Source organism: Lactuca virosa, chromosome 5, assembly GCF_052849685.1.
Source record: "Lactuca virosa cultivar CGN04683 chromosome 5, Lactuca_virosa_CGN04683_v6, whole genome shotgun sequence".
NCBI classification, from domain to species: domain Eukaryota; kingdom Viridiplantae; phylum Streptophyta; class Magnoliopsida; order Asterales; family Asteraceae; genus Lactuca; species Lactuca virosa.
Genome location: NC_136430.1, coordinates 127,574,298 through 127,589,670, shown reverse-complemented (window position 1 = coordinate 127,589,670; position 15,373 = coordinate 127,574,298).

Genomic DNA, 15,373 nt, shown 5'->3' with positions numbered 1-15,373 from the left:
GATTATCTAATAATGAGACTAAGTGACCTTTCAGGAAAAGCATAGATGAACACCTCCAATATGAGTGTGAGTCGTCAGAGAGAGATATCACTCATTTTTAGTGATCATTAACTTGTTCTGCTGCCAGAACAACCAAACACCCAAGTGAAGTGTGAGCTATACCTATGAGCGTTCATCTGAATCGACCCGAGACTTTGATTCGGAAACAAATTTCTGAAAATCTTTTACATAAGATATGTTAAACCAAGTCACAAACTTTCAAATCAATTACTATGGTTTTATATATATCTTATCTATTGACAAATCTTTTATCTCAAATCTTCAAAAGTTATACTGTCAATGTGATTATATCATACTTGTCCTTATTTCAGCAATGATCACATAGGGGAAAATTGTTGAAAAATGTTTTTGTATGTGACCTTGTATGTGACCATCACTGAAATAAGACGAACTGTTTTTGTATTATCTAACAAATATTATCAGTTATTTCAGGTTGCATGAATGCGTGATCAAAACGGAAAATACGAAAACACATATGTGTGACTAAATAGTTTCAACGATATATATATATATATATATATATATATATATATATATATATATATATATAATACATACATATATATATATATATATACATATATATATATATATATATATATATATATATATATATATATATATATATATATATATATATGTATATATATATATATATGTATGTATTATATATATATATATATATATATATATATATATATATATATGTATGTATTATATATATATATGTATGTATTATATATATATATATATATATATATATATATATGTATGTATCATATATATATATATATATATATATATATATATATGTATGTATATATGTTGTGTTGAATAGTCAAACAAAGAAGAAGTCAACAAAAGTCAAAGATGAAGAAGCAAAACCCATACCCACGTTTTTGCCTACTACTCTACCACAACTTGCAGCCATACTCTTTCACTTAAACTCAAGTGCACTAGAAGGAGATATTTATTCATGTATATAAGTACACGTGAGTATGTATGTATGAGTGTGTGTGTTCATTTGTTGTTTTTGTAACACTTCCTACAACATCACCAAATACTCATAAGAACATCACAATCTTCATCTTCTTCAAGAACAAGATAAATCCTTGGAGAAAGTGAAGAACACCAAGAACAAACAACAATGAAGTGAAGAACACCAAGATCATCAACAAGCTAAATGAAGAACACCATCAACCATCTTCATCTTCTTCATTGAAACTCAAGGTTCTTCATCTTCACCATCGTTGTTCATCACACCATACACCACCAAACACTTCGCTTACATCAAAACACCAAAACACAACCATGAAACACCCTAAAACCTTATGCATCAAGATCAACAACAAAACCCATCACCACTCATCATCATCTTCATAGAAACTTCATCACCATCACCACCTTATATCAACCTCCTTCCAACCTCTAAACAACCTAGAAAACATCCTCAAAACACCATAACACCATTACCTTAGCCAAAACATCACAAACAAAACTTACCTTCAAATCACAAAAATCCCGAAATTGACAGCTGCATGAACATGGCCCGTGTTCAGCATGCCTTATATCAGACACGGCCCGTGTACTCTTCTGTTTGCCTTTGTACTTCAACACGGCCCGTGTTCAAACCAAGCCTAAATCCAACACGGCCCGTGTTCAGGATCATCATTAAGAAAACCCTCCTAAACCTTCCTACACGACCCGTGTTACTTGTGCCTTATCTTACACGACCCGTGTGCATGTTTTTACCCAAAAATACCTCAAATACAAATACATAAACTCATGTATTTTGTACCCTTTTGTAAACAACTTGTTTTACATAAAACCGAGCTTTAAATGAACTTTTTGTTACTTATCCAATGCCAGATTTATCTTTGAACAAATATCGACCAGTCGTTCCAAGAATCCCAATATCGATTAGTCGTTCAAAGAGTCCCAATATAGACCAGTCGCTCCAAGAGTCCCAATATCGACCAGTCCGTCCAAGAGAACAAATATCGACCAGTCGTTCCATGAGTCCAGTTCAGTCAATTTATTGACGAACCTACTTGATATATATTTATATACTTATATATTTTATTATAGCTTTATGTCATTTAAATACAGTCATTTATATTACTTGTAGCTTTACGTCATTTAAATACAGTCATTTATATTATTTATAGCTTTACGTCATTTAAATACAGTCATTTATAGCTTTCATATTTATACTTATTCCGCAATTATTATTCTTTATATATATATATATATATATATATATATATATATATATATATATATATATATATATATATATATATATATATATATATATATATATATCTACATCTTATATCTTAAACTTATATATCTGTCACACAGTAACTGATAACCGAGCCTTTTGTTGTGGTGATCAGATTGTTATATTTCCAACAATCGGTATCTGAGCTGAGATATAAAAGGAATAATTTTTCAACCGATTCTTATTGCTTTCTCTGAATCTTTAACATTAGGTTTTGTTCAATTTGCAACAAAGCCTCCATCACTTGGTATGTGTTGTTATCTTCTCTTTAGTCTTTACTTACATTGATTTTACTCAAAGTGGCATATTTCTATATGTGCTTGTGTTTGATCTGAAGTTGCTAGAGTTTAATACCTTTTGATATTAATTCTAGATTTATGTTTCTTCTTTGGAATTGGGCTTTATATATCACCATCCTTTATTGTTGTCTAAATTCCATATTTGCCATTTCTCATAATGATTTTCTTCATTTTCCTCAGATGCACACCTGCTACCTGTTGACTTGCCAGAGCTAAAATCTTTGACCAACAGGTAGTTACAAAAGTTTCCTTTTGTTATCTATTCATTCTGGTGGATTATTTATTTATTTTTTTTACTTTCCTTGATCAATAAAATTTTAATGCTGATAGCTTCATCTAATTTATGTTTATCTTTGTACATAATATAATTTGTTTGATGACTAATAAAATTTAGCAGAGGCAAAGTAAAGAATAAATCCTATTTACAAAATGATCCAAAGAATCATTTTAATGTTGTATTGTATTGCATGTTAAGTTACCGATTTGCCATGTGCAGGTTCTGACAGCTCTAGCAACCTCCTTCCATGCCCTGCAGCCTCTTAATGATCCTGCATTCAGGTTATTCTTTTAGAAAGGAAATTGTCAAAGTAGATTGTCAAAGGTGAATTTAGTCATGGGTTTCTTTTAATGTTGTACATGTTTTGTTTTCTATAATAAATATTATGCAATGTTAGCAATGTGTTGCATTTACTTACTATTGGAATGATTATTTGTATATGACATATTAGTGCAATGAAATATCTTTATTGTTTATGATATTTTATTTTCTATTATGAGACTTTTAATGTGTTATTTAATTTGAAAATGAGTAAATCTATCAAAAATATATAATTTTAAAAACATTTAAAATTATGACACGCAAAAATGCGTGTCGTCTTCCTTTATGACAGGGGTTTCCTTGATACGCATTGCTTGTCATAAACACGCGCGTCGTAAGGTTACGACACGCAAATGCGTGTCGTCTTCCTTTATGACAGGGCCTTCCTTGATACGCATTGTGTGTCATAACTACGCGTCGTAAATGCGTGTCATAAATGCGCGTCGTAAATGCGTGTCGAAAATAGACGACGCGCAAAAGCGTGTCGTCTCTCGTTATGACAGGGCCTTCCTTGACACGCATTTGCGCGTCGTCTGAGCGTTTTACGACACGCATTGTGCGTCGTAAAAGGCTGTTTTTCTAGTAGTGCATAATGCTTGTCCTTTTAAGTGTTTCTAGTTGCTTGGACTCATAAAAATGAGATCTTGGTCGCCAAGATCTCTCCATCCATGAGATATGAGGACCTTTGTGAGTAAAGGATTAGAGTTTATGAGTTTTAGACTTGTCCAGCCATGCTAAGGCTTAAAGTCACCAACTTTGTCAAGTAATAGACTCAAGTTAGCCCAGATCTGAGATTGTAGCAATGGTCTTAACATATTAAGACCAGGAGAGTGAGAAAAGTGAGTCTGGGATGTAAATCGAGTGTACCCCCAGTTACGCGCAGCGTAGCGCCGAGTCCACCCCGATGCATGCATGGTCAGTTGTACGCCCATCGTAGAGGGTTGTACTCCTAGCGTACGCGCTGAGTGTTGACTTCCGTTGACTTTTAGGGTTTTGGTCAAGTTGTGGACCTTGGAGGCCATGGAGGGGTAAAATGGTCTTTTACCCTTCTGAGGTTTAGTAGAGAGACTTAGCCAACATCTTTGAGGGTTGTTAATATCAATTTTAATTAGAGATAATTATGACATATGTTAGGCGGAGTCTAGACCGGAAGTTCGGGTGTGGGATTTACTTACTTTACTTCACGAGGTGAGTCTTCTCACTTTACTTACCTGAGTGGTAATTTATGTGTGACCGGAGGGTCTTGATCGACCGGAGGGTCTTATTCGTGTTATTGACCGGAGGGTCTTATTTGCTTATACTGAGTTATGTGTTGTTATGCATCTTGTCTTTGTGACTTATGTTGTTATATTATTCTGTGTATATGTTGAGCTATGATCAGAGGGTCTATACCGACACGTGAGACCGGAGGGTCTTTACTGAGACACGTGACCGGAGGGTCCTTATCGAGATATAGCCATGAGAGGCTAATTATTGTGTATGTGGTATTTTGGGGACTCACTAAGCTTCAGGCTTATAGTGTTTGTGTAAAATGTATTTCAGGTACATCTCAGGATCGCGGGAAGGTGCCGACATGATTGTACACACCAGCTTGATTTGAGTTTATGTGGATTCTGGGATATTTGACAACAATTATGATGTTTTGTGTTTGAGAAAAATTCAATTTGACATGGGAAATGTTTAAGTATGTTTTGTGTGAACTTTTAAAAATTGAAATTTTGTTTTGAAAATTTAGAGTGATACAGTTTCAAGAACACACATAATAACATTGACATTCTCAATTAAACAACATGAAAAAATAAGGTCATCGTTGACATTATCAATTCAATTACATTACATTAATCAAAATAAGAAAGTGAATCAAAAGCCACTTATTTCTTTATCATTGTTCATGAGTAAATAGTTCTATTGAATAACATGAATCAAAAGTGCAACAAATACAATAATCAAAACAAAACTCGCAACTTCTTATTTCATGACAATTGTTAATGAATCAATAGTTCAATACAATAACATGAATCAAAAATTGCAACAAATACATGAATCACAACAAAAATCGCAGCCTCTTATTTTATTTCTTTACAATTTTTCATGAATCAATACAATAAGTCAATAACATAAATCAAAAATCGAAAATTACATAGACACACACACACACACTAATTTGAATAGTAGATTAGCTTTTATACCAAGCAAATGTGCTTTAACTCTAGAATATGATCCTTGTCGGATTTCATTGCAAAGGTTACACTTGAACTTCCAACATCCTCATGCTCCAGCAAGTTTATCGAGTTTAATCACAAAGTGCCACAATGGAGGTTCGTCTACTGATGTAGATGATCCTTGTGTTTCTTGTTCTTGAGAAGCCATAATAATCAATATGATTTCTGAATTGTTGAGTGGTGAATGTCTGAATGATTTCTGAATTTTTTTCTTGTTCTTGTCTTCTTGATCAACGACACAGAGAGGCAAGGGCGCAAGGCAGTAAAACTAAAGTCGTTCACCCACGTCTTGAGAGTCTCCCACGTCTCCTTCGTCGATTCTTTCTCCGCTAAAGATAACAACATATCTTCTTGTATTCCTTGATAAATGGCTACCATTGCCATTTTATCTGTGCGTACATATACGCCTTCTTTCGGATCTGTGGGCTTGACGGCATCCCAGACGCCTTGTGCTTGAATAAAGACCTTCATTTTGATTGCCCAAGCTGTGTAATTGTTTATGGAGAACATCAGATAGAAGAGTGATATGTTCGTCTTTGTCTTTGTTCTTGGTGGAAGAAACCATTGTATCACGGGCATATACTTGGGCATTTACTTGAATCAACCAGCCTCTGGCACCTAATGAAAGAGATAAAACATAAGGGGATTAAAGATTCAAGAGTTTACTGTACGTGGATATGAACTGCAGAGGAAGAACTGGGGAATTTTTGTGGAGCAATTTTCTGTGTTTTTTCGTATTATTCAACTCAACAACTGGAAGCAAATAAATAGCAAATATCATCCTAAAAAAACTGAGAATTCTACCCACTAAATCAACTACAGCCAAAATGGCATTTACCAAATCAAACATAAAAGAAAAAAACTAAAATACCCTTGAAAGAAATTGCACGTGACTTGATCAATCTTGGATTAACTCCAATATCATAAAAGAATATGGATATGAACATGGAAAAAAGGGGTTATATCTATATCTTTAATTCTTTATGGTATGCTAGTAAACAGAAAATATCATGATAATGTCACTATACCTTCTAATTAACAACTTCACAGCCATTTGCCATGATCTAAAATGTGTCAAAGGTAAGAAACTTATGTGATTGATCCTTTTTGCACCCTAGACTACAATTAGTTGGCATAAGCCACAAGCCTACATGCCTCAACAATTGACATTACACTAGCTTCTTTGCAAATCAAACTCTTTTGCAACTATAATCATATAAATTTATATAAAAATTATTAGAAATATAACCAAGAATAGACAAATAATACTATCATTTATTTGTTTATTATTGCAGCTTTTGTTTATTTGTAACTGAAGTAAAAAAGTACATTGGTACTATTTCTTGCTTAGATCGGTAGACCTGAATCACAACACTTCACACTTGTCATCATTTTGTCATCAAAATCATACGTAAGAGTCATAAATAGCAGTTTAAAGATACATATTCACATTTATCATGGGAAATAAGCAAATATATGCCAAAGCTATAAACACATATTAGTAACTCTGATGTCATCCAAAAATGGAACCTTGATGTGCCTTCTTTCACAACCGGAGTGGAGAACCAATGTTAGAAAATTGCATCCTATAGTAGATGAGCATGTTATTGTAGTTCCGTCACACGTATCGTCAAGAAAACAAATTAGTATCTAAAGATACTATAACCTGTCCCCTTTTTTGTTTCCAACTTCAATCATCAACTCAATGGTGGCAAAAGTGCATCGAGTGATTAACCCACAAAGCCTTTATACTTCATTGCAACCGAAAATATAGGAACAATTAAAAGGGACTTATTGAAAAAGTTAACAAAACTTGAATATTTGAATTATGGGTTACCAATCGATGTATTCTCCTTAAAACTAAAATCCGTACCAAAACTGTTGAGTGTGAATCCACGTCAAAGTGGTCCACAGAAAAGTTAGTCAAAAAGGTTGATTAAAAAGGAATGGTGATCCGGTTCTTACGGACCATGTTTTGTGGCTTTCCTTTTCTCCATTCAATCCTATATAAGATTGTATTGTATCTGTAGTTTGATAATACATAGATGAAGAAATAAACACTCCTAGTTACCCTCATGTGGACGTAGGTCAGAAATAGACCGAACCACCTTAAATCTTTGTGTTCTTGTTAATCTATAATTCGTGAGCTGAGAGAGAGAGCTTCGTGTTCGTGTCTTGATCCTAACAAGTGGTATCAGAGCTTTGGTTTTAGCTCCAGAGGGTGATTTTCAGTTTTTTGGTCGAAATTTTTTTTCGTCAAAAACGATTTTGGTGTATACCGTTGGAAAGGTCTCGTTCCGAAGATTCCGAAAATATTTTTTTTTCGAATTTTTTGACCACCGGAAGACGTCCAAATCGCTGGTCAAAGGTTTGCCGGAATAGTGACCGGAAAACCAGTTGCCGGAGAAGACGAGACTGTAGCGCCTGAACTAGCCGGAGAAGACGACATTGTAGCACCGAAGTTCTGCCGGAGAAGACGAAACTATAGCGGTACTGTAGCTGCACTGTAGCAATTTTGAAAAATTGCAGTTTAGCCCCTAAACATCAGAAAAATTGCATTTTTCACCCTTAATTTCTGAAAAAGTGCAAATTTGTCGGTTAAAATGGCAGAAGACGGCAAAATCAAGATTGACAAGTTTGATGGTAGTGATTTTGGATTTTGGAAGATGCAAATTGAAGATATGTTGTATCAGAAAAGTTTGCATTTACCTATGTTGGGCGTACAACCAGATGACATGTATGATGAAGAATGGAAGTTGTTGGATCGACAAGCCTTGGGTGTAGTTAGACTTTCATTGGCAAAAAGTGTTGCGTATAACATTTTCAATGAAACGACTACTTATGGAGTATTTAAGGCTTTGTCCAACATGTACGAGAAGCCGTCCGCTTCCAACAAAGTGTTCCTCATCAAACAATTGGTTAACACCAAGATGAAGGAAGGAATGTCAGTTGCCTCTCACATAAACGAGTTCAACTCAATTATCTCTCGTTTAGCCTCCATTGAAATAAAGTTTGAAGATGAAGTTCAAGCTCTACTCCTTTTATCATCTTTGCCCGACAGTTGGTCAGGCACAGTAACAGCCGTTAGTAGTACGTCCGGTACTACGAAGCTAACGTTTGATAGCATTCGCGACTTGATTTTGAATGAAGACATTAGAAGGAGAAGTAACGGAGAGTCTTCCAGTTCCAGTTCTCTGTTGCATACAGAAGGTAGAGGAAGAAGGAATGAGAGAGGACACCACCGAGGCAGGTCAAAGTCCAGAAAAAGGGGCAGTCCAAGAACCGAAAAGATATTGAATGTTGGAATTGCAAAGAAAAGGGTCACTTTAGAAGCCAATGCCCAAAACCACCAGCTGAAAAGAAAGAAGTAAACAATGTATCCTCTGAAGAATCGGGAGATTTTCTCATATGCTGTGTTGAGAATTTAGTGGAATCCTGGATTATGGATTTGGGTGCTTCTTTCCATGCCGTCTCATGCCCAGATATGGTCAAGAACCTACAAACAGGAGATCTTGGCAAAGTTCGTTTGGCCGATGATCAAGTGCTTGATGTTACGGGTATTGGGGACGTAGATTTGAAGACCTCCATGGGAACCAACTGGACATTGAAAGATGTCAGGGTTATCCCAAACTTAAGGAGAAAGTTGATTTCAGTTGGAAAATTGGATGATGAAGGGTTTAATGTTCACTTTGGGGGTGGACAATGGAAAGTGATCAAAGGCAACTTGGTGATTGCCAAAGGAAAGAAGAAAGGCACTTTATACATGGTAGAAATACCTGGTGATGGTGTTCATGCCGTAACCACCAATCTGAGTCCATCTAATTTATGGCACCAACGACTCAGACACATGAGCGATAAGGGATTGAAGATGTTGGCTCAGAAAGGGAAGTTTCCAGACTTGAAGAAAGTTGAAACTGAATTTTGTGAATCTTGTGTTCTCGGGAAACAAAAGCGGGTTACTTTTGTAAAGACGGGGAAGACACCGAAAGCTCAGAAGTTGGAGCTTGTTCATTCGGATGTATTTGGACCAACATCAGTTTCATCTCTAGGAGGCAAAAACTACTATGTAACCTTTATCGATGATTCAACACGCAAGGTATGGGTCTATTTTCTTAAAAATAAATCTGATGTATTTGATAATTTTAAGATATGGAAATCTGCTGTTGAAAATGAAACTGATTTGAAGGTAAAATGCCTGAAGTCGGATAATGGTGGTGAATACATAAGCAAGGAGTATGTTGACTATTGTGCGAAAGAAGGGATAAAGATGATCAAGACGGTCCCAGGAACTCCTCAGCAGAATGGTGTAGCTGAGAGAATGAATAGAACTCTGAATGAAAAGGCTAGAAGCATGAGGTTGAATGCCGGTCTACCCAAGACATTCTGGGCCGATGCAGTTAATACTGCAGCCTACTTGATCAACCGTTCACCGTGTGTTCCCTTGGATTTTAAATTACCAGAAGAAATGTGGCAAGGGAAGGAAGTAAGTCTCAAACACCTGAAAGTCTTTGGTTGTACTGCTTACAGTTTGTTAAAAGATGGTGACAGGGATAAACTTGATTCAAAGACCAAGAAGTGCACATTCATTGGTTATGGGTCAGATGAAATGGGTTACAGGCTTTGGGATAGTGAAAGCAGAAAGATAATCCGAAGCAAGAATGTCACCTTTAACGAAGCCGAGTTATACAAAGACAGAAACAACAAAAGTCTAGAAGATCAGAAGGAGTATGTTTTTGAAGGTGTTGAAAAGAAGAAAGAAGCTCCAGTCGAAATCCCTGAATCTGGGGATGATTCAACTAACAGTGGGAGCTTAGTGGATAATTCCAATAATGATTCTGAAGATGAAGAAACCAGTCCTCCAACTCCAGAGTCCCCAGTCACACCTCAAGTTCAACTAAGAAGATCTTCCAGAGTCACCAGACCACCAAACAAATACTCACCATCTGTCAACTACATTCTTTTGACAGAAAACGGTGAACCCCAGTGTTACTCTGAAGCTATAGGGTTGAAAGATTCATTGTAGTGGGAGTTAGCAATGAAAGATGAAATGAAGTCGCTTGAGAAGAACAAGACCTGACACTTAACAAAGCTTCTAGTTGGGAAGAAGGCTCTTCAGAATAAATGGGTTTTCAGGGTCAAAGATGAACATGATGGTACCAAACGGTACAAAGCAATATTAGTAGTCAAGGGCTTTCAACAGAAAGAGGGAATCGATTTCAATGAAATATTCTCTCCAGTAGTGAAGATGACCACTATCAGACTTGTTCTCAGTATTGTAGCAGCAGAAGGTTTGCATCTAGAGCAGCTAGATGTCAAGACAGCTTTTCTACACGGTGACCTAGATGAAGACATTTACATGACACAACCAGAGGGTTTTCAGGTTAAAGGCAAAGGAAACTTGGTGTGTAAATTGAAGAAGAGTTTGTATGGTCTGAAACAAGCACCCAGACAATGGTATTTGAAGTTTGATAACTTCATGAGAAGAGTTGGTTACAAGAGATGTGAAAATGATCATTGTTGTTACATCAAGAAGTTTAAGGGTTCTTATATCATTCTACTACTCTATGTAGATGATATGTTGATTGCCGGTTCAGACATGTCAGAGATCAAGAAGTTAAAGAAGCAAATGTCTGAAGAATTCGAGATGAAAGACTTGGGAGCTGCAAACCAAATACTCGGGATGAGTATTTCCAGAAACAAAGAAGATGGCTCTTTGACACTCTCTCAAGAGAAGTACATTGAGAAAGTGTTAGAGAAATTCAGCCTTAAAGAAGCCAAGATCAGAAGCACACCTTTGGGAAGTCACTTTAAGCTCTCTAAAGTTCAGTCGCCCAAATCAGATGAAGACAAGAAAGAAATGGCTAAAGTACCTTATGCATCTGCAGTTGGTAGCCTCATGTATGCAATGGTATGCACAAGACCAGATATTGCTCATGCAGTGGGAGTTGTTAGTCGATTTATGTCCAATCCAGGGAGAGAACATTGGGAGGCAGTTAAATGGCTGCTAAGATATTTGAAGGGGACTTCAAAAGTGGCATTACATTTTAAGGGGAAAGATGTTATTCTAAAGGGTTTTGCGGATGCAGACCTTGGTGGTTGCAAAGAATCATACAAAAGCACTACCGGGTATGTCTTTATAGTGGGAGGCACTGCGGTAAGTTGGATGTCCAAATTACAGAAAAGTGTTGCCCTTTCAACCACAGAAGCAGAGTATATGGCAGTTGCTGAAGCAAGCAAAGAACTTATATGGTTGAAGAATTTTCTCATTGAACTTGGCAAAGAACAAGATAATTGTGAACTATTCTGTGACAATCAAAGTGCAATTCATCTTGCAAAGAATCCCGTCTTCCATTCGAAGACAAAGCACATACAGCTGAGATATCACTTCATCAGAGAAAGAATTAATGATGGCACTCTGAAGTTGAATAAGATCAAAGGAACTGAAAATCCAGCTGATATGTTGACTAAGGTTGTCACCTTAGAGAAGTTGAAGCATTGCATAGCTTCAACTGGCCTTCAGGATAATTGAAGAGAAGGCCGGGTAACTAGGATGGAGTCAAGATCAAAAGTGTTTTACAGAAATACAGATGCACAGTTGAAGCACAGGTGAAGATTGTTCCGTGGCTTCAAGTGGGAGATTGTTGAGTGTGAATCCACGTCAAAGTGGTCCACAGAAAAGTTAGTCAAAAAGCTTGATTAAAAAGGAATGGTGATCCGGTTCTTACGGACCATGTTTTGTGGCTTTCCTTTTCTCATTTCAATCCTATATAAGATTGTATTGTATCTATAGTTTGATAATACATAGATGAAGAAATAAACACTCCTAGTTACCCTCGTGTGGACGTAGGTCAGAAATAGACCGAACCACCTTAAATCTTTGTGTTCTTGTTAATCTATAATTCGTGAGCTGAGAGAGAGAGCTTCGTGTTCGTGTCTCGATCCTAACAAAAACAACCAATCAATCAAACTCACTCTTGAGATCTCTGTCATCTCGGAGTGAAATTCGGCGAACAAATTTTGGATCTTTATAAAAATCAAACTTTAATTTATCTTCCAAATAGGTAAACAAATTTTTAGTATTAGCACCATCAAATCCACCCAAGAAACATGAACCACGTACCTTATCAAAACCGTCAAGATCAAACCATGAATCGAACATCTTAATTAAACGTTGACAGGCGATAATAAAATTAAATTGTTACTCCTCAAAAGGATAGGACCATGATCAGAAAGCGTCCTATCCAAAGCAATAGACGTAAGATTCGAAAACACCTCCAAAAACCACTTGTCTACTAGAAATCTGTCTAGTTTTCTTACTTCACCCTGTCTAGTACTTCTGTTAAAATGAAAACCACCCATCGTCACCTCGATTAACTCAGTATCAGTAATAATTAACTCGTTAAAATGACTTGCAGATAATTGACAAAAAATAGAATCCAACCGTTTATCAATACTTTTTCACAACAATAAACTCTCTAAATATCAAATTATTTCCGGGGTTTTGAATCTTGAAGCCGTGAATGTAAACCCCATAAGTCTTTTTTAGCTTGAATACCTTGAGGAGCATACACATTGATCATAAACACCAGAAAATCAAAATTAAGCCAAGGCCCTTCAACGATAATCACGTTATCAGTGCAAACAACCGTCTTCTTATCAAAGTAAGAAGGATCCCATATAGATGATATACCGCACAAATGACCACGAGAAGAACTCGGAGCAAAATCAAAGTGACTATTGTCCAACATCCCCTTAATTTTAAAAATATCAACACTAGTACCAAACGTTTCTTGAACACCATGGAAATTAATACAATGTTTTGTACAAATATTACTTGTTTTTTGCCTTTTAGTAACGGTTCCCATGCCACAAATATTACAAGAGATTATATTCATAGATCTAGCTACCATCTTCACGCCAATACTCTTCAATAATTTCTGCATTTCTTTTTTAGTACCCGGCATTTCATGCCCCAATGCCTTAGCAATTGTTAAATACCGGTTTTTAAATATTTGTCCACACATCAAGAACTGATGATCCATCATTTTCCATTAACGTGAAGTTCAATTCCTTCTTTTTTATCTTTAAAGTTCGAGAGAAAGATGAAGAGAGGAACCCAAGACTGGGATTTTCTTAGATGTTGCTGATGCTGAGAATGTTAAACCACAGGAGCATTAACATCAAATTTCATCCCATCAAAACCGGGTAGTTTACAATAAGACAAAGAATTCGAGTCTTCTGCCTTATTGACATGTTCTGCCTCCTCTTCTTTATCTCCTCGTCTTATTGATTTAGCCTGTAATCTATGATTATAATAATATATAAAAAAAATTCTAGTTTGGTGGCTAAAAGACTTGTAAAAGTATGTTTAGGGTTTGTGTATTTTTAACATTTTTCTAAACCCGGTAAAAGGAAAAATGGGTTTTATAAACGGTGTTGATTATTATGGCTAAAGGCATGAAATTTAGGTTGTTAGTGTTTGTAAACTAATTTATATTATATGTCCTTTTGTGTTTCCATCGCTTTATCTGACTAGTTTAGTTTCTGGGTTGCTTAATTATCATGGAATTTTTAACAAGATTTGCTAACTACATTCTTGAGTATCATTTTTTCTATAAGCTTTACCTGACTAGTTTGTGATAGAAAGGCTCATTATCGGCTATCTGTAATCTAAACTTCAAAAAAAAAAAAAAAAAATCCCGTTATTCTGCTTCCTTAGCCTTACAAATCTAAGGCTAAGGAATGATGTTTTCTCGCAAATGTCATTTCGTCCATGGCAAATGGGAGGTTGGGTATTCAATTTTTACATGACTGCTATTTTAGTTTTTTGTTTTCTGTTGTTGATGCTTTGGTCAAAGTCAATGAACTGAACACAAGTAAAAATAAGAAGTAAATTAAAGAAAACATATAGGGAAGTAAAACAGGTTGGAGTTGTTGTTCATGAAGGCATAGGCATTGAATCCCAGATGGTTTAGCATTGTACTTCTGATTTTTATCTTTGTTGTGACATCATGCTTTGATAAGTTACCCAATTACAATAGTGAACTTTAACACGACCAACAAAAGGGTATTATAGGGACATCAATTTTTAGAAAAACGTAATGACCAATCATAGTCCTCAATGACTAAACAAGGCACTTAAATTTGTAGACACTTTTTGTCAAAAATGTAAGCATGATGAAATTATGAAATACATTGCCTATATTGGTAAAAATTGTAAAAGACATTGCTGTTTTCTTTAATTTACCCTCTTTATTTTGGTTTTAACAGTGGCAATTCGAACAATCATCGGCCATCTTGGTAACACTAACCGAATCACAGAAGAGGGGATGAATTGACCGAAGTCAATTGGATTAGAAGCAACATCCAGCCTTCTGTTCAGAATATTATATGACACAATACGCTCAGGCTTCATGCATTGCAAATACACAACATTTGGATTTAACGGATGAAACGATAAAGGACAAAACCATCCGCACTGAAACAGCCAATTACTCAATTCTACTCAATTCTAGATTATTACAATGAAGATCGCTACGTCTCACTTTAAACTCACAACACCATTCTCCTTTCTCATAATCCTTCATAACCCACATGGTGAAGGAATAGTAATCGGTGAAAATGGAATCATCAGTCACCTCGAAATAGCGAAGGGTCCCTTGGCTCTCACCACATAATTCATACTCGCTCATGAGATCTCTTTCATCTGGGAGTGAAATTAGACGAACAGATTTTGGATCTTTCTAAGGAATAAACGCAAGCAGACCATCAAAACCCTCACAATTACAAACTCGCCAATGGAGAGCCCCATAACAATAGATTGGGCCACTGGCCTCTTCCAGGAAGAAGGGAATAGAGCAAGGTAGCTTGTAGCTGATCCATTTGCCAGTTTCGGATGTTAACATCTCTA